At 39.0% G+C, this 19149-nt stretch overlaps 1 protein-coding gene across 31 annotated transcripts in view; it reads right to left on the bottom strand.

Annotated features, from left to right (window-relative positions):
* Positions 1-19149, bottom strand: part of SIPA1L1 (signal induced proliferation associated 1 like 1) — a 500369-nt gene that overhangs the window by 337278 nt on the left and 143942 nt on the right. For 22 of the 31 annotated variants that reach the window (XM_067731561.1, XM_067731508.1, XM_067731624.1 and 19 more), the window contains one exon: positions 5482-5577. The exons of the other annotated variants lie outside the window; for them this stretch is intronic. The gene's annotated coding sequence lies outside the window, so the exon portion shown is untranslated. The remainder of the gene's footprint in view (positions 1-5481; positions 5578-19149) is intronic. 31 annotated transcript variants of the gene reach the window in all.

Below are 19149 nucleotides of genomic sequence, written 5' to 3' on the forward strand. Positions count from 1 at the left end.
TCATGTTTTCTGATTTCCTAACAAAATACAGACTTCAGGCTGTAAGGCCAACACTCACCATCAGTGGGCTCCGACTGTGCACGTAGACCTCAGTTTCATTTTATCATTCAAGCAAGATGTAACACAAGAGTATACAAAGACTATATGTGAAACTGTATCTCTGCTACAAGTCCATTTATAATGATCACTATTGAGAAATAACCACTCCTGGCCCCTTAAATTAATGCTCAATTATGCCTAGAATAAATTTATAAGAACGTGTATTTCAGTGTGTTTAAAAAACTCCAAGGCTGCCTTCTGGTACTTTCATCAATAGAGAGAGATCATTTTAATCTTTCATTTGTCATGAATAAACAAACCCTTCCGGAAATGTTCTCCTTATTACTCAAGGTAAGTGAAGTATTACTAGAATTCCATTTCGCAAGTCATCTAGACCACCACTGCCAAATGTTCTCGCAAGTGTATCTTATTCACACTAATGTTTCTCAGGATTGATGGCTGATTAAGTATAAAGTGAACTATTTTACCAGTGAGGAAAAAGCATTATTTTATCAAGGTCACTGTTGGACAATAAATAGAATTCAAGATCACTTTCCCATTTAGTAGACTTTTTCACTCTAAAACACCATTCTTACTATCAATATCAAATTCAATAAGCAAGCATTTGCCTTCATAATGTTACATCAATAGACTGCTTTTATTATACATACTTTCTACAAAATGGATACTCCAGAGCATGAACCATTTCTGTATATGTTAAATTATTAATGGTATTAAACAATAAAATATACAAATATAACTAATTTAGAAAGTAAACTGCGACGGCATAGATACAAAGTACCATCTCTGATTCAGCGAAATCCTGACATCAAAGCTGGAAGCAGGACCTCTGAATCCTATATCCATAAATAACCTTGGACAAGTGAGTTGACCCCTCTGATTCTCCATGTGTATATGCTTTACCTGGAGAACACCACCCATTTACTGAGAAAAAGAAGTGAGACCATGGATATAAGCTCTCAGGACAGTACCAACATAAGTAAGTACTGGCCATTGTTGTTGCGTTGTTTTTACTGGAGGGAAAGTATGTAGTAATCACACCCAAAAGAGTTAAACTTAAGCAATACGCACACTAGTCTTTAAAAGTCTATCCAAATAGTGAAATAAGAGTACCACAAAAATAAAACAAAATATACAAGAACATATGAAAAAGTTATCCAAGGTCTAGTGTATTTTACCATGATTTTTTTTGTTTTATAAACTCTTAGTTGTATTCTGACTTGAGTAGAGGATGTCTAAGATTTCATACATAAATCATTTACTGCTTCACCTCCTGGTATCTTGAAAACAGAATAAATCTTTTAATAAGAATATACTAATGTTTTAATAAGAGATCAGAATGTTAGTTAGCATTCTTTTTATAAAAGTAAAACTGTGGAAAACAGGCTAAATGTCCATCAACTTGAAAATGTATGAAAAAATATGCAGCTATAAAAAGAATAAGAGGGACTTATATATCCTAATATGGAATGATCTAAGACATGTCAAGTTTTTTTAAAAAAAACATATAAAGACTCTATGTTAAGACAACCGAAAAAATAACTTACGTTACATACATACATATTTATGCACTTAAACGCATACACCAAGGATTCAAAGTATGTGACCAATAGTAACCTCTTGGTTTTACTCTGCATAATCCTGTTATTTGACTATTTCAGTGAGACTCTATTTATACATTACTTGTGTAATTTATGAACCCCCAGGAAAGCTAGCCAATAAATACACTAGGCTAAAATCAAGTAAAAATACGTTTTAGACAGCACTTCATAGTTTACAAAAGGATTTTGTAATCCTTTCAATAAATCCTTTAACACATAATCTAATTTGATCCCCACAATAGCTTCTAGAATTTAAGGTAGTATCCTTCCTTTACAAGTAAGAACAGACTCAAGAATTTATTACTCCACAGTTAGTTAATGCAGAGCCAAAACAGAAACATGGTCTCCTGACTCTAAATTCAGTGTTGAGTTTCTTGTGCTACAGTCCCTCCATAAATTGAAATGCTGACATCTATACCGAGGCTCTCTAAACTGCTGTAGTGCTTCCCTTCTCATGAAAATTCAGTGTGGCGGTAAAGGTATTAGAGTGGGGAGTCATCCTGGGTTCCAGTCTTGACTACACCACCACTAAGACTTCACAGTAAGTCAAACCTTCGACCATGATTCTTGTGGCCGCAGGTGAGATTCAACAGTGATACTTTTAAAAAATACTAATACCCAGGCCTAACCTCCAGAGATAGGACTTAATTGGTCTAGGGCATTAGTACCTTTATTAAAAGCTCCCCTGGTTATTCTAAGTTGCAGCTTGGTTAAGACCAGAGCTTAAGACTTAAATGTTATTATCTGATAAAAATGAAAGATATTAAAAATCACATGCTATGCGGCTTCCCTGGTGGCGCAGTGGTTGAGAATCTGCCTGCCAATGCAGGGGACACGGGTTCGAGCCCTGGTCTGGGAGGATCCCACATGCCGCGGAGCAACTGGGCCCGAGAGCCACAACTACTGAGCCTGCGCGTCTGGAGCTCGTGCTCCACAACAAGAGAGGCCGCAACAGTGAGAGGCCCGCGCACCGCGATGAAGAGCGGCCCCCACTCACCGCAACTGGAGAAAGCCCTCGCACAGAAACCAAGACCCAACACAGCCAAAGATAAATAAATAAATAAAATTTAGAAAAAAAAGAAGAATCCGCCTGCCAATGCAGAGGACGTGGCTTCGAGCCCTGATCCAGGAGGATCCCACATGCCGTGGAGCATCTAAGTCCATGCGCCACAACTGCTGAGCCTGTGCTCTAGAGCCTGCGAGCCACAACTACTGAACCTGCGCACCTAGAGCCCGTGCTCCGCAACAAGAGAAGCCACTGCAATGAGAAACCCACTCACCACAACGAAGAGTAGCCCCCGCCTGCTGCAACTAGAGAAAGCCCACACGCAGCAACGAAGACACAACATAGCCAAAAATAAATAAATTAAATAAATAAATAATAAAAATAAATAAAATAAAATAAAACTAGTGAATTAAAAATTCACATGCTACGTACTTCCCCAGAGTTGAAATGAGGGATGAAAGTTATCATATATGGGAAAGCCTCGTGTAAACAATAAAACGCCTTAACACACGTAACAGATTGCTATTTATTCCTTCCAACAGGTAGCACATCTTGTGTACGAGGCACGTGCTGGGATGGAGAGGAAAGGCATCATCCTCAAGAAGCTGGGAAGTTGCCATGTCCTCAAATTACAGCCAAGCAGGTGGTGGTGACCAGCCCAGCCTTGGGGTATGAAGGTGTGTAGGAGGAATGGTGGGAAGAGGGCTTAGAAAGGACAGTGCAGAGGAGACCCTTGAACTAGATCTTGACAACATTCTAGACAGGGCGCACATCACACCTAGGCAAGTGATTCAGGATGTCCAGAGGTCCTCGGAGAGAGGTCTCAGGACCCTGGGAATCCTTGAGACCCTTTCAGGGAATCTGTGAGGTTAAAACTATTTTAATAATAATACTGAGACACATCACCACCAAAAAACTAGAAACAAATTCAAATGTCTTCCAACTGTTAAACAGACAAACATATTCATCTGTTTGTCTATGTATGAATATAAATATTCATACATTGGAGTAAGATAGCCATTAAAAGGAACAAATTAGTGATACACACAACAGCATGGATGAATCTCAAATGCACTGTGTTAAATGAAAGAAGCCAGATTCAAAAGGTTACAGACTGTACAATTCCATTTACATGACATCCGAGCAAAAGCAAAACCACAGAGCTAGAAAACAGGTCAGAGGGTGCTGAGGCTAGGGGTAGGGGAACATTTTGGGGTGATGGAAATGTTCTTTATCTTCACTGTGGTTACACAGCCATGCACCTTTGTCAAAACCCAGAGAACTATACGTTAAAAAGGGTGGACTACACTGTATATAAGTTATACCTCAATAAATTGAACTTTTAAGAATAATACCATGCTGCTGTTTGCCTTTTTCACTCTCATTCTCTCATAAGTGTTTTCCAGAAGCTGCATGACTTGATGATGTCATCACTCTGCACGGAGGGAATGTAAGCTTGTATATTCTTGCATTTTAAACTGTTCTCCATTTTAATTTGGAATAAATAGTGATAGATATAATCAACCAAAACAAAAGTTCCCTTGGGGCTTTGATAATGTTTAACAGCATAAAAGGTGTCTGAGACCAAAAGTTTGAGAACCGCTGCCATAGGTAACAGGGAGGCCCTAAAGTGTTCAAGCAGAAAGTAATGGGATCCAACTTTACAAAGAATGGTGCAGGGAAATTAGTTAAGAAGTTACTACAAAGGTCTGCGTAAGGCTGATCCCAGGATGCACTGGAAAGAAATTATGCCCACACATCATCTGTAGCTAGTTATAAATCCCAAGGCAGCTTCTCTCTGTTGAGCTGCCTCTTTGTCGGTGCGTTAATGTTTTGCTAAATAATTCCTTTAACTAGTAATATAGTTAGGAAACTAAATCTGCACCAAGAGCCATCCTACAATGCATTACTAAGTGATTTTTGCATTATTCACTCAATTGCCATTGTCCCTCTTCAAACGATGCCAACAACTTAAAGCTGAGTTTTACATATTTTAAACTTGAGAAGTAACCATCCTAAAGAGGTACAAAAATTAACTTAGAAGTGGTTCAATATCTCAAAATCAATTAGGAAAATTAGGCAACTGATTAAAAAATCCACTTTATTACTTCTCGGAAATGTACTTTCATATGTAACCAGAAACACTACAGCAATCCTAACTCAGCACAATTTTTCCTATGCCATGTGGTTTCTTCGAATTTGGGTTGGGGCGGCAGGGCGGCGGGGCGGGGGCGGGGGGGGGTGTTTGGTTTTGCTTTTGAGTTTGGTTTTGGTCTGCACAGTTCCCTTTCTTCCTAGAGAAAACTCATTTCTAAATACTAGCCCTATCCAAATTATTTTGAGTACAGATCTTTTTGCTATAATCTTCTCAAGCCCAGAACTCTTATAAGTACTTCGGGATGCCACAGAGATAGAAAAATTAATCTTAAAACCATCCATGTCTTTAAGCTTTAAAACAGAAAACAGACAAACAGATGACAGAATGATCAATCCATCATAGGCAGAAGGTAGTAGGTATCAGAAAGATGATTTCCTTCCCCTAAAAAAAACTTACAGTTTTATAAGGCATTTTGAATGAACATGTACATGTGTTTCAATCATCATCACATATTGCTTCTCTAATTGTTTTAAGTAGCCAGCCCTTTGACACCTCTTAGGTCATCCCGAACAGGTGGAAACTTGTCTGGAGAATTCAATTTGCCACCTTTTAAAAAATTCACCTATACTTCTATTCATGTGAAAGGGGGTAGGGGAACCCCAAACTTGGCCAAGGGAGCCGTGTATTACTAAGAGAAAGTAAAACTCGATCCTTACCTGAAAGTACAGTCCTTTTCATCTATCTCTTATACAAAAATCTTGGGAAATTAGTTTACAGTCAGTCCTACAGGAGATTCAAAGTTGAAACTGAACCTATGGATTGAAAAGGGGAAATAATTAATGTGAACCACATGTATAATGAAGATAAAAACATCAATTTAATCAAAGACGAAATTTCCGTACACTTGTTAAAGCCAAATGGTTTCTGCAGGAAACCTGTTCTCTGTGACTCAAATCCAAAATGGAAAACGTGGGTGGTTCTTCCTGACTTACCATTAAGAGTCAGCCAATTGGCTGCTGAAGTTTTCACACAACTTAAGCTCAAACGCTAGCCTCCCATCTGCTCTAATACTGTCATACCTTAGTGAAATGAAAGAGGCGTAAAGGCTTTCTTCAGCCTCAACTCAGTCTTAAAAGGGGTACCTTGGGCTTATTCTGTCTAGACCATATTTGAACACACTGCCAAGTTCTTCAAAACTTCAAATCCAGAAGATGTGAAAAATGAGAGCCAAATCACAAAATAATTCAGGGGCCGTAAAGCTATCTCTCACTTCAGAGCTATGATTTCTGAAAAATGACTCTCTTGGGTACTACGCTATAGTAGCTATTTGAGGAGCTGGGGCTCTGGCCTGGTTATCTTCACCATAACTGCACTTCTTCGCCACTCCCTATCTGTCAAGTCATGCCTGCCAACAGATACCATTCTTGAACTTCTAAACATATAACTCTGCCAGACTGGGATATGAATCCAGTAACTCTGTAGGGTATAGAAACACCCTCTCCACCCAGCACTAGTAAACTAGCTGGTGTGACACAGACAACTGAAACCACACACAACAGCACACCTTCAAGGTGATACTAGCATGGCAAGACAAGCACAAGGGCCTCCCGACCTTGACACCTGCCATCAAAGGAAAATCTGCAAACATCAGACAATAAAAATTCAGATAGACTCCAAGTTCCAGTTCCTTAAGATTGCAGGCCCAATTTGAAAGTTCCTCATGTCTTTGGAGGTGGTCTGAAAATTGCCAAGAGGCTCACAGAATCCACCCTGACTAGCAGAGAAGAGCTTGCTGTGAGCCACCAGTGACCATTCAGCAAGTGCTTGCATAATGATGCCTCTGGAGTCACATAGGAAAACCCACTGACCAGACTAAACCAATGGGCACTGGCTCCCAAAGTATTCATCTTGAGGAAGCTTCTGTGTGGAGACAATGAACAAGATGAAATATGCACACTCTTTGTACATTTAAATTTTAGAAAATGTGTGTTTGGACGCACTAAGCATATTACGAGCAAATACAGATTCATAAGCTCTTAGAGCTGGAAGAGACCTCAATACTCCATTATCACTGTGAAACTCTCACTTCACCAATAAGATTAAATCACAGTCTCCTGACCACCAGTCTAGTGCTCTTCCTTTTACATCCTACTCTCTAATTAGTTGTGGAAACAATATTTTGGAGCATATTAAAATCAAGTTATGACTCTACCGGACCGCATAATAAGTATCTCATTTAACCATGTGTTACAAAAGAAAAAATTAACATGAAAGATCAAGAAGTAAGAACCTTCAGAGTATTCCCTGCTGGGGAAGGATAGGGTGGGGTTGATTGTCTTTCTCCATATAAGTATAGTCTAATTTTATGGTCAGGAAAAAATATGGACAAATTATATATACAAACCATCTCTCTCTCTTTTTTAAAACTGATCCCTTCCAAACCAGTATCTTTAGCAAAAAGATACAAATCATATCTTACTTCATTTACACAGAATGTTGAAATGACAAAAATAGCAATGCTATCTTCTCAAGTTGAGGTTTAAAATATTTTCTAAATATTTTCACTGCACTATAATTAGTTTCCCCAATATATTTACCTTCAGAACAGATCAAGTAGAGCTATTTCCCTGTTGTAGTTTTCTTTAAAACTGATTTTTTTAACACTTCTACGATAATAAGGTGCTCTTTCATTCTGTTCATTTCCTCAAATTCCAAATGACGATTCCTCAAATAAGCACATTTTTTGCAAAAAAAAAAAAAAAAGCCTACACACATAAAAAGAGGACATAAATAATTTGAATAAGATAAAATACCTGCATAAATTTTTAAGATAAAATATAAATCTCTAAACAAATTCATAATTGCTCCCTGGGTTACCTCCAAAGACAGGTTTATACACTCCTCTCCTATTAAGCATACTTCAGTGAAAATTTGTGACAAAAATAGTACGAATTCTGCCATTCATTAGTTGTGTGATATTGGGCAAATCATTTAAGCTTTGGGCTTAAGCTTATATAAAAAGTCAGAATACTTGATTTCTAAGGTATTTTCTAGGTCTCTTAACATCTTCCTAATATATGAAGCATCATCTTTATTTCCCTTGAATTTCTAAAGTCAAATATCTCTTTAAATAATAAAAATGAGCATTTATAAACTACATTATGTCCTAGAACTTCCTAGGAGGCTACCACCAGCATAGCGAAGTGAAAATTTCAGAACAGTCTAGACTTTATCTGCACGAAATGTATCTCCTTGTCTCATGTTTTAGCTTTTCCAAAAAGGTTCAGAAATGTACTTTCACATCTGGAAGACTCTACCGAAGCATCTTCCACTCTGCAGAGACTTCTAATTCCCTCCTCTTCCCTCCCCTATTGCCTCAGTACCCCAAGACTCTGAAACCTGCCCCTTTTTTTTTTTTGGCCTCAATGTTGAAAATGAAAACCTTTTAAGTCAATTACATTTAAAACCAGCTACTGTCCAAGTCTATATTTGAGAAGCTCTGTGTGCGTTTTTATCATTTAGTTATCTAGATTCTAATATCTAAAGAATTTGTTCCACTGATTCAAGCTGAAAATGTAATGATTTTTTTCATCTGAGTCCAAACTCCTTGTTTATTGTCAGATAAGCAAGGAAGTTCCAGAACACTGTATGTAACACAACTCACACACTTAAAACAATTTATTTTCTTTATATACCAACTGAAGATGTTGCCATCCCCAACGAGTTCACAAATAAAATAATCACTGGTATTGAGAATCTGTCATTTTACTAGTAGGAATCCTAAACAGTAGCTGCTTTTGCCAAGTTCATTCATTCAACATATATATATTGAATCCGTACTATGGACCAGGCCCTATTTATTCTTCTTGCTGGGGATGTACAAACAAACTGACAAAAGTCTGCTTTTGTGGAGCCTATAGTCTAATGGAGAAGATATATAATAGGCGATAAACATAATATATAGACAAATTATATGGGATATACACATATAATATTAGAGGGGATCTGTGCTGTTAAAAAGAAAAAGGCCAGGATGGAAGAATAAGGGGATTCAGGAATGAATGGAGGGAAGATGGGTTGCACTCTTAAACAGAATGGGTCGGGGTAAGACTCACTACAAAGACAGCTCTGAGCCAAGACTTGAAGGAGGTGAGAAGTGAACCAAATTTAACTTTCCTAGTAATTTTTACCTCGTACTGATTATGCATGTAATAACACATGCCTTAAGAGAAAAAGTTCTGTGTATGAGCAAACAGAAGAGTAAATAAAAGAGAGCTGTGTGTAAACCCCCTTCATTTTTGCAGCTTTTTCTACCAAGTGAAACTTACATCTTCAATTAGGCATGCTCATTGTGTGTTCCCCTCCACACCCACAAGGGTTGTTCTAACAAAATTCTTACTTCTATGATTCATACTCCTCAAACCTCAAGAAGAAATTTCCAAGTATTCATTTGACACATAAAAAAAGCACCAGTGTTATCCAACCAACAACCCCACTGAGATGGCCCAACTACAAGTCAGGACTTAAATCTCAGGACGGGAACTCAATAGGCACTGGCTGAGCTTTTCCCACTGTGGTGAAACCTCTGCTCTTCTACAGGGTTTAATGGGAAAAGACTGGACTGTGAAATCAGGAGGCCTCACCACCAACCAGCCCTGTAACCTTGAGCAAATCACATCACATGATTTTCTCAACTATAAAACTAGGGTTTGAACCAAATGATTTCTAAGTCCCTTCTAGGGATAAGTCCACTTCAGAAAAAAACTTTTGGTAAATAACGCTATATCAAAAAGTATAATACTTTTTGACATAGGGCTATATGAAACCCTATATACCAGATCCATACACTCTAATTTGCTCCTCTAGTAACAGTATCAATTCATATCGACCCATGCATAAAATCACCACTCTCCCTCTCTGATCAAAAGATCCACAAGAATGGGCCTTGACTAGCTCACCAAGGGCAAAAGAATGTGCAAAAAGATGATATTCTCGTCTCAACTTTATTATCTACATAGTCTTATTACACCAGACTATCATAGAAATTCTAAAGTAACACAAGCATGAAACTGCCAGAGTTTTAAATATTCTTTATGCACCACTACCCCCAATTTTTTAAAGTATGTTTTTAAATACTAGGCTTCCTTAAAAGTTACCTGTAACCCATTAGTGTAGCTGCTATGACATTATTTCAAATAGGCACTGTAGGGCTTCCCTGGTGGTGCAGTGATTAAGAATCTGCCTGCCAATGCAGGAGACACAGGTTCAAGCCCTGGTCTGGGAAGATCCCACATGCTGCGGAGCAAGTAAGCCCATGAGCCACAACTACTGAGCCTGCACTCTAGAGTCCGTGAGCCACAACTACTGAAGCCTGTGAGCCTAGAGCCCGTGCTCCGCAACAAGAGAAGCCACCGCAATAAGAAGCCACGTACCACAACAAAGAGTAGATCCCGCTCTCCACAACTAGAGAAAGCCTGTGCGCAGCAAAGAAGACCCAACACAGCCATAAATAAAATAAATAAAGAAATGTATTAAAAAAATAGGTGCTGTAACAAGCAGCTGTTTATTCAGGAGGGCTGAAAATCCTTGGTCCATTCTCACCACAGTTTAATGAAGAGTTCCCCGCTGTGCAAAGCCCACCTTCTCACTGTAGAATTTTAAAAAGCAAATAAACAAACCGAGGCTGGGAGCATCCTTTCCTGCCTTCCTCTGGGATATACTTACACCTGGACAAACATCTCCTCCAGCAACAAAATACAAAGAAACTATAGGGGACTAGGGGACTAAAAATGACTACACACACTGCAGTTGGGGAAATCATGAACAATAAGATACAAAATGGCTACCAACTGCCATTTCTGAGGTGTTGGGAGCAAAAGCAGGGCACCGCACATGATCCCTGCACACAGCACCACACAAGGGGTGGGCAGATCACCTCTGGCCCCACCCACGGCTCCACCCCTGCCCTCATCCCCCCACCCTCACCCCATTTAAGGAACCAGCCTGCCCTCCTTGGAGAGTGACCAAGGGAACCTGTTACTTGTTTCTGCTCCCTCGCAACAAGAGTCCCAATAAAGCCTTGCCTGAACTTCTCGTCTGTCCTCTTTTCAACTTCTACTGACTGAAGAGTCCAAGGACTCAAGTCAGTAACAGTACGACCAACCAGACACACCACCCGGGACTCCTTCAGAATGGAGTCTCAGAGTTATACGGGGAAAGAAGCAAGGTGGGTGGCAGAGTGTGCAGCATCCACTTTGCTCAACGACAAAAGCAGAGTGATCTCGGCTCTGGCTTCCCCTCTGAAGCACCCTGACCCAAGCAGGGGCTGCAGCTCCTGGGAGGGCACGTTCCACAGTGCAGTGCTGACAGCCAACCACTCCCAGTCTCTTTCTTCAGCTCTCCTGATGATTTTCTGAGTTACCTAGCAGCCTTAATCAATCCCTTTCTGCTTACATTAACTAGAATAGACCTTAGTATCTGTAACTAAAAACCCTGACCAATTCATGTGGCACATATTCCTTTCGTTATTTCCCCATACCAGAGCTGAGACTGAAAGACACGAGTAATCCACAGAACATTCCACTGTAAGTCAAAAGTTCTTTGTTTTGAGCCAGGGCTCAAATCCACAATCAACACCTCCAACATTTTCTTATATGTATTTTTTCCTAAATTTCATCACCTCTGCCACACAAAAAGAAGAAAATGATTTTTGCCTAACTAATTTTCTATCAATAAAGAGTCTGATGACAGTAACTTGGCAAGGTAGAGAACGAGATACAATAAACATCACTTCCTATAGCAGCTCAAGTTTATGGAGAATCCTGCAGGGTTAGGTAGCACTTTCAGAACATTTCCAAACTGCAGACAAGGTGATCTAATGCTGTGTTTGAATGCCAAACGGATCGGCACTCTGTGCCAAAGCACAACTGAATTCACAAGGCGGCAATGAACTTTGCACTTACGTTCTCCCATCCCTCAGGGCAAGATAACCACGTTAAAACCACAGACACATCAGCTAACTAAAATATGACACTATTACCTAACGCCAAAAGCAGACTGGAAATGGTGAGAAGTGATTATGCACGTTAAAATTCTCTTCTTCGCAGAAAGACATTACGTCCCATAAAATCAATTAGCAAAGCGGAGAAATGTAATCAACTGTTACTAATACTGTTCTTTAAGATGGCCGCAGGATCTCACAAAGCACATTCGATATCTTTGAATAATAAAATTACTCTGCATATCAGGCCGCACAAAATCTTTCTCAGGTAATACTCAAAGGCAAAACTTTCATATAAAAGATCACTTACACACTTCTGAAGCCAATTAATGACACTGATACTATTCACGAGGCGTCTCAATGCTCTGCCAGATAGAAAGTGGGTATTCAATTCAAAGGAAAGCACGAGATTCGAGACAGCCTACTAAAGTTCGTGCCAACCTAGCTCTGGGGCACAGGCACAGAGGCCTGCTTCACCTCTGTTGCTGCAGGACCACTTCCCCTCCCCCTGCCCCGAACTGCTTTCATCAAACACTTTACAGCGCACTTAGCTTTAACACTGGTGGTGGGAAGAATGGGAATACAGAAAAGTTAAAACATAACTCTACGATTCCCTAAGGACAGGCAAATCAATTTGCTTTAAAAAAAAAAAAATCTAGGAAACTTGGAGCTTGGCTACTTCGAAACAAAATCTTTGAAACAATCATTTCATAGAGCCTATCGGCAAAGAAGTTACTAAGATGAGTACCGAGCTTTACTATGACTACGCATGTGCCATATGTGTCCTTGGGATGCATCTGTTCTCTTTTTTTTTAAGAAATGAAGTCTTTCTGGGCTAGAAATGACACATGGCCTACTATGATGTTTTTTATGGTTTCTCATATTTAGACTCTAACTTCAGTCAATCTTACTGCAAGTTTAATGCTGATTTATTAACAGTGTCAAAATCAAGGGATGCGTACATAATACCACAGATCAGTGATTCCCAAAGCTGGTCTGCAAAACAATACCTGCATCTGTAGGTCCTCAGGGAAATGAGGAAAAAAACTTGCTCATGAGTCTTACATAAAGCTAAATTTATCTCATTTAAAGGGTTGCCCTATATTCTGAAATTATGTCCTTCCTATTCTTTTGGTATACAAATGGCCTTTCTTTACAAAACGCTAAAAAAAAAAAAAAGATCATAATTACATGTGTAAAATGCCAGAGTCTAGGTACCACTGCTCCAGCTCTTTGCCTTTCGCATCTCCAACATCCCAACTCCCCTCCTTCCAGCTGCTCAGGCAAAAATAAATAAATAAAACCTAACGGCATTCCCGACTCCTCTCTCACACCCCACTTCTAGACCATGAGCAAAACCTGTCAGCCTTACTCTTAAAATGTGTCCCTATTCAACCACTTCTCACCAGAGGAAGACACAGATTGTTTCCATCACCCCCAAGAGGGATATCAAAATGGCCAATAAACACATGAAAAAGTCCTCAACTGCATTAGTCTTCAGGGAAATGCAAATTAAAGCCACAATAGAATACTTCTACACACCCACCAGAACAGCTCAAGTTAAATGGCAGGAAATACCACGTGTTGTCAAGAATGTGGAGCTCTCCTATGCTGCTGATGGACATATAAACTTGGGAAAAACTGTTTCTCAGTATCTACGAAAGTGAATATACACATACCCCATGACCCAACAATTCTACTCCTAATTATATCCCCCATAGGTGTCTTGACAAAAGACATATACGGGAATATTCATGGCAGCACGATTCACTAGCCAAAGACAGGAAACAACTGTGGTACCATCATCCAATGGAATGCTCTACAGCAACCAAAATGAATGAACTGCAAATACCTGTAAGGCTCTGGATGTGTCTCACAAACACAATGTTGAGTGAAAGAAGCCAGAAACAAAAGAACAGATTATGCGTGATCACGGTAAAATCAAGCTCAGAAACTGGCCAAAAAAAACCTAAGCCATGGTGTTAGTAGTCAGTGGGTAGTGCTTTGACTGGGAAGGGGTAACCAGGCCTTCTGAGGGACCAATAATATAATAGTCTGCTCTTAATCTGAGCACTGACTACACAGTGTACTCGCTTTGTAAAAATTCATCTCACCATATACTTGTGCTTTCTGCCCTTTTCTGTATGCTTGTTATACTATGATATATAAAGTTACTCTTTTTTTTTTTTTTTTTTTGCGGTATGCGGGCCTCTCACTGTTGTGGCCTCTCCCGTTGCGGAGCACAGGCTCCGGACGCGCAGGCTCAGCGGCCATGGTTTACGGACCCAGCCGCTCCCTGGCATGTGGGATCCTCCCGGACAGGGGCACGAACCCGTGTCCCCTGCATCGGCAGGCGGACTCTCAACCACTGCGCCACCAGGGAAGCCCTAAAGTTTTTCTTTTTAATCACCTTCCCAATAAGGCCTTCTCTAGCCCGACTTCTCTATCTAAAATTTCTACCGCTCCCCAATATGTCATATCCTTCTTCCTCTCTTACTTTTCTACTTTAGCACTTGTCAATATCTAACACACTATCTTACATACTAGGTCTATTTTACAAGCATATCTTATTTACTGTCTCTCTCCACTCATTAAACTACAAATTCCACAAGTTCAGGTATTTTGTCCATTTTGTTGGGTGCTGGGTCCCCAATGCCTAAAACAATGCCTGGCAGAGAACAGGCACTCAATAAACACTGATTTAATTGATTTATTAATGATACAGCCTTGCCCAACTTAATTATGTTTGTGGATTCATGGCATGTATTCTTGCAGTCATCATGGTATATTTAAGCAATAAGCCAGTTGCTGTTCTGGTTGTACATTTCTCAACCTGGTTTCGAGACCTCTCATCTTCCCGATCACCCTCTGGATGCTCAAGTTTTTCCCATTTCCAGATTAGGTTCTGGCCAGTCTGGAGTATAACAGAACACTCTGAACTCATAACATCTGTTTTTTACAAATGAAGCATAAGGCTGGCATTAACTATTCTCTTATCATATCTACCCTGTGGACTCAACTTATACTGAGTTTAGGGTCAAATAAAATTAACAAAGAAACTTAACTCTAATTTTTCTCCCTTCACATAAACATATAAATCAAGAAATATTCCCATCCTCTAGCGAGGTCTTTGGTTTTGGATCCTAAATGTAGAAATTTTCTTGTATCTCTACCTTGCTGTAAGATTTTTTTTGGTATCTGCCTTTCTCCCCAATACCAAAAGTAAAATAAGAGATTGCATTGTATTAATTTGGCACAGATGTTATCAAAGTTATAAACAATGATTCTCTAAAAACTGCAAGCTCTTTCATCTACCCATCCATCACTGTAAGATTTTGCTCACCATTCCAAACCTCAAGTGCTTTTTAAAGCAGTGTTGTTTCTCAACCTTTTTTCACTATCATTCCCAAAAGAGACTTTTTAGACATTTTTCTTAATAATTCTCCATGAAACTTTAATACCACAGATACACTGTATATGTCTATGTACTTACACTGTATATCTGTTTATATACTTATGTATATTGTGCTTGAAACATTAAAAGATAAAATTTCTACCCTCCTCCCAGCAATTTCACTTCTTTGAACATGCATACTTTAAAACCTTGATTCTGTCAACTACCACATTACCTTACCTTTCTAATTTTACTTCACAAGTAAATTTGTCAACAAGAAAACCATTTCAGTCAAAGATGAAAGTTGTAACTAACAGAAGTCAAGTACAGAGTCCAATAGCACAGGAGGAAAAGCTTCCCTCCCAGCTGATGCAAATCCACTAAACCTACCATTTTTTAAGTCTACTTATCCAACGAGCTTCAAACCCACCAAATACCCACTCAGTATTTTCCATCTTCTTCATAAGGACAGCATTTTGTTAAACTAAACACTCTGTTGAAATCAAAAGACAGCAGTCCCTTGACTAATACCTATCGAACCTTCTTGAAATCTATTTTAAAAAGAAAACAAGATTAGCACAGAATGACCTGTTTTAGTCTCTCCTAAATCCCTCTAAAATCTGTTACTTTTCTTGGCCTTCTGGTCCAGGTAATCCCTACCTTCACTCTTCTAAGAATTTCCTGTTTCCCTAAGTTCAGATTAGTATTTTTTATTTTCCACATTATGTATCAGCACATGTTTTAAATGCAAATCTGACCATTCCGCTTCCTGGATATTTAAAATCCTTCCAGAGCTCCTCCTACCTGTAAGATAAAGTCCCAACTCCTCAGCATGATATGCAAAGCTTTCCACTATGAGGCCAAACAGTGGCAACATCTTCCCACTTCTAGGAAGCTTTTTCATAATCATTTTACTGTGTAGAGTAGAAATGTTCTTACACCCAAGCCCCAGCACCTACCTGCCCTCCCCAACCTATCCACTTCCCCTTAGTCTGTGCAGATGTGAGAAGCAACACCACCTCCGCAAAGAAGTCTTCTTCCTCACTCTCCAACCTAGCGTCACAAAGCATGTCACAACCAGCTTTACAGGCACTCTGCCTATATCTGGCAATTACTTGCTTATCAGTCTGTTTCTCCCACAATTGAGCCATTCAAAAAATATGCGCAAAATCTGCAGCAACATGGATGGACCTAGAGATGATCATACTAAATGCAGTAAGTCAGACAGAGAAAGACAAATATCTTATGCCATAACTTACGTGTGGAATCTAAAAAAATGATACAAATGAACTTATTTACAAAACAGAAACAGACTCACAGACATAAACTTATGGTTACCAAAGGGGAAAGGGGGTGAAATTTGGGATTAACATATATACACTACTGTATATAACATAGATTAAACAAGAAGAACCTACTGTATAGCACAGGGAACTATATTCACTACCTTGTAATAACCTACAATGGAAAAGAATCTGAAAAAGAACATATATACAGGTAGATATCTTTATCTACCTATCTAATTAGCTAGCTAGATATGGCTGAATCACTTTGCTGTACATCTGAAACTAACACAACATTATAAATGAACTATACTTCAATAAAAAGTTAATTTAAAGATATATATATAGGCAAAGAAATGCACTAAGAATACTTCCTTCAAGCTGATCATCTAAACTGGGAACCTGACACTAACCTTTGTGCCCCCAGCACCAGGAATGCCAGGACCCTATGGGAACTGGAATCCCAATCCCAATATGTATGTGGAAGTACAGAAACCATAAAATATAAAATAGATAAACAACAAGGACCTACTGCATAGCACAGGGAACTATACTCAATATCGTGTAATAACCTACGTTAGAAAAGAATCTGAAAAACAATATGTATGTGTGTGTGTGTGTGTGTGTGTGTGTGTGTGTATAACTGAATTACTTTGCTGTACACCTGAAACTAACACAACCTTGTAAATCAACTATACCTCAATAAAAAAATAGAATATATAGTTGTACATTCATATAATTGAAAACTATAGAGCAATGAACTACAGCTACAAGCAACATATGGATAAATTTTACATGTTAAGCAAAAGAAACCCAGTACGTATGAAAACATACTGTATGATGTCATTTGTACAAATTTCAAAAATATGTAAAAACCAATCTCTGGTGTTAGAAGTCAAAAGAGCAATTACCTTTGAGGAAGAAAGAGGGCTAGTGATTGCAAAGACATATGAGAAAGCTTCTGGGGGTCTGGTAATGCTCTTTCTTGACCCTGCATAGTAGTTACACACGTGTATTCATTTTCTGATAACTTATTGACCTGTATCTTTACGATCTGTGCATTTGATGTGTATTCTACTTCCAAAAAGCTTTTTTAAATCATTGTGGTAATTTTAAAATTTTTCCTACAAGCCACAGATCATCTTAGTTATAACCTTTCTAAAACACTTGTAGCCATTCAGGCTATTTTGTTTTCATGCTTATTATGTGCCCTTTTTTCTTTTATACACTGCTTAAAACCTGGCTTCCTATGAAAGTAAAAAGACAGACCGCAGAGTAGGAGAAAAATTTTGCAAATCATATATCTGACAGAGGATGTGTGTCTAGAGTATATACAGAACTCTTACAACTCAATAATAAAAGGACAACTCAATTATAAAATGCGTCAAGGATCTGAATAGACATTTCTCCAAAGAAGATATACAAATGACCAATAAAAACATGAATGATTCTCAACATCATGTTATTAAAGAAATGTAAGTCAAATCCACAGTGAGATACCACTGCACACCCATTAGGATCACCAAAATAAAAAAGCCAAACAGGGCTTCCCTGGTGGCACAGTGGTTGAGAATCTGCCTGCTAATGCAGGGCACAAGGGTTCGAGCCCTGGTCTGGGAAGATCCCACATGCTGCGGAGCAACTAGGCCTGTGAGCCACAACTACTGAGCCTGCGCATCTGGAGCCTGTGCTCTGCAACGAGAGGCCGCGACAGTGAGAGGCCCGCGCACCGCGATGAAGAGTGGCCACCGCTCGCCACAACTAGAGAAAGCCCTCGCACAGAAATGAAGACCCAACACAGCCATAAATAAATAAACAAATGTGGGGTTTAAAAAAAAAAAAAAGCCAAACAGTACAGAAACAAGTGTTGGCAAGGCTGTGGGCAAACTGGAACCTTCCTACACTGCTGGTGGGAATGTAAAAGGGTACAGCTACTTTGGAAAACAGTCAGGCAATTCCTCAAAAGGTTAAACATACAGTTACCATATGACCAGAAATTCCACTCCTAGGTATAGACCCAAAAGAAATGAAAACACATGTGCACACAAAAGCTTACACATGAATAGCAGCATTATTCTTAATACCCAGAAAGTGAAACAACCCAAATGTCCATCAACTGATGGATAAAGTGTTATATATCCATACAATGGAATATTACTCAGCAATAAAAATAAAGTACTGATTCATGCTACAATGTGGATGAACCTTGAAAACATTATGGTAAGTGAAAGAAGTCAGTCACAAAAGACCATATATATGATTCCATTTATATAAAATATGCAAAATAGGCAGATCTGTAGAAACAAAGTAGATTAGTGGTTGCTTAGGTCTGCGGGGACGGGAGGGGTGAGAGCTAAAGGGCATGAGGTTTCTTTTTGAGGTGATGAAAATGTTCTAAAATTGTGGTGAAGGTTGCACACAGCTGTAAATAATACACTAAAAACCATTGAATCGTATACTTTAAATGGGCTAATTATATGATATGTGAATTATATATCAATAAAGCTGTTATTTTTTAAAATCTCCTTTTTTCTGCAATGGCCTTTAACAGCTGTGATGAGTTCTTCAGAAGCGGGCCTCATTTTTCCTTATCAGCGGGATTTGAAATCCTACAATCACAACTTTTGTTTCTTGGAGCTCCCTACCCATCTGGATGAAACCACACTCCTTTTTATAGTTCTGCTGGCCGTGGAGGAACATTATCTGT

The sequence above is a fragment of the Pseudorca crassidens genome, chromosome 1 (genome assembly GCF_039906515.1).
Source record: "Pseudorca crassidens isolate mPseCra1 chromosome 1, mPseCra1.hap1, whole genome shotgun sequence".
NCBI classification, from domain to species: Eukaryota; Metazoa; Chordata; class Mammalia; order Artiodactyla; family Delphinidae; genus Pseudorca; species Pseudorca crassidens.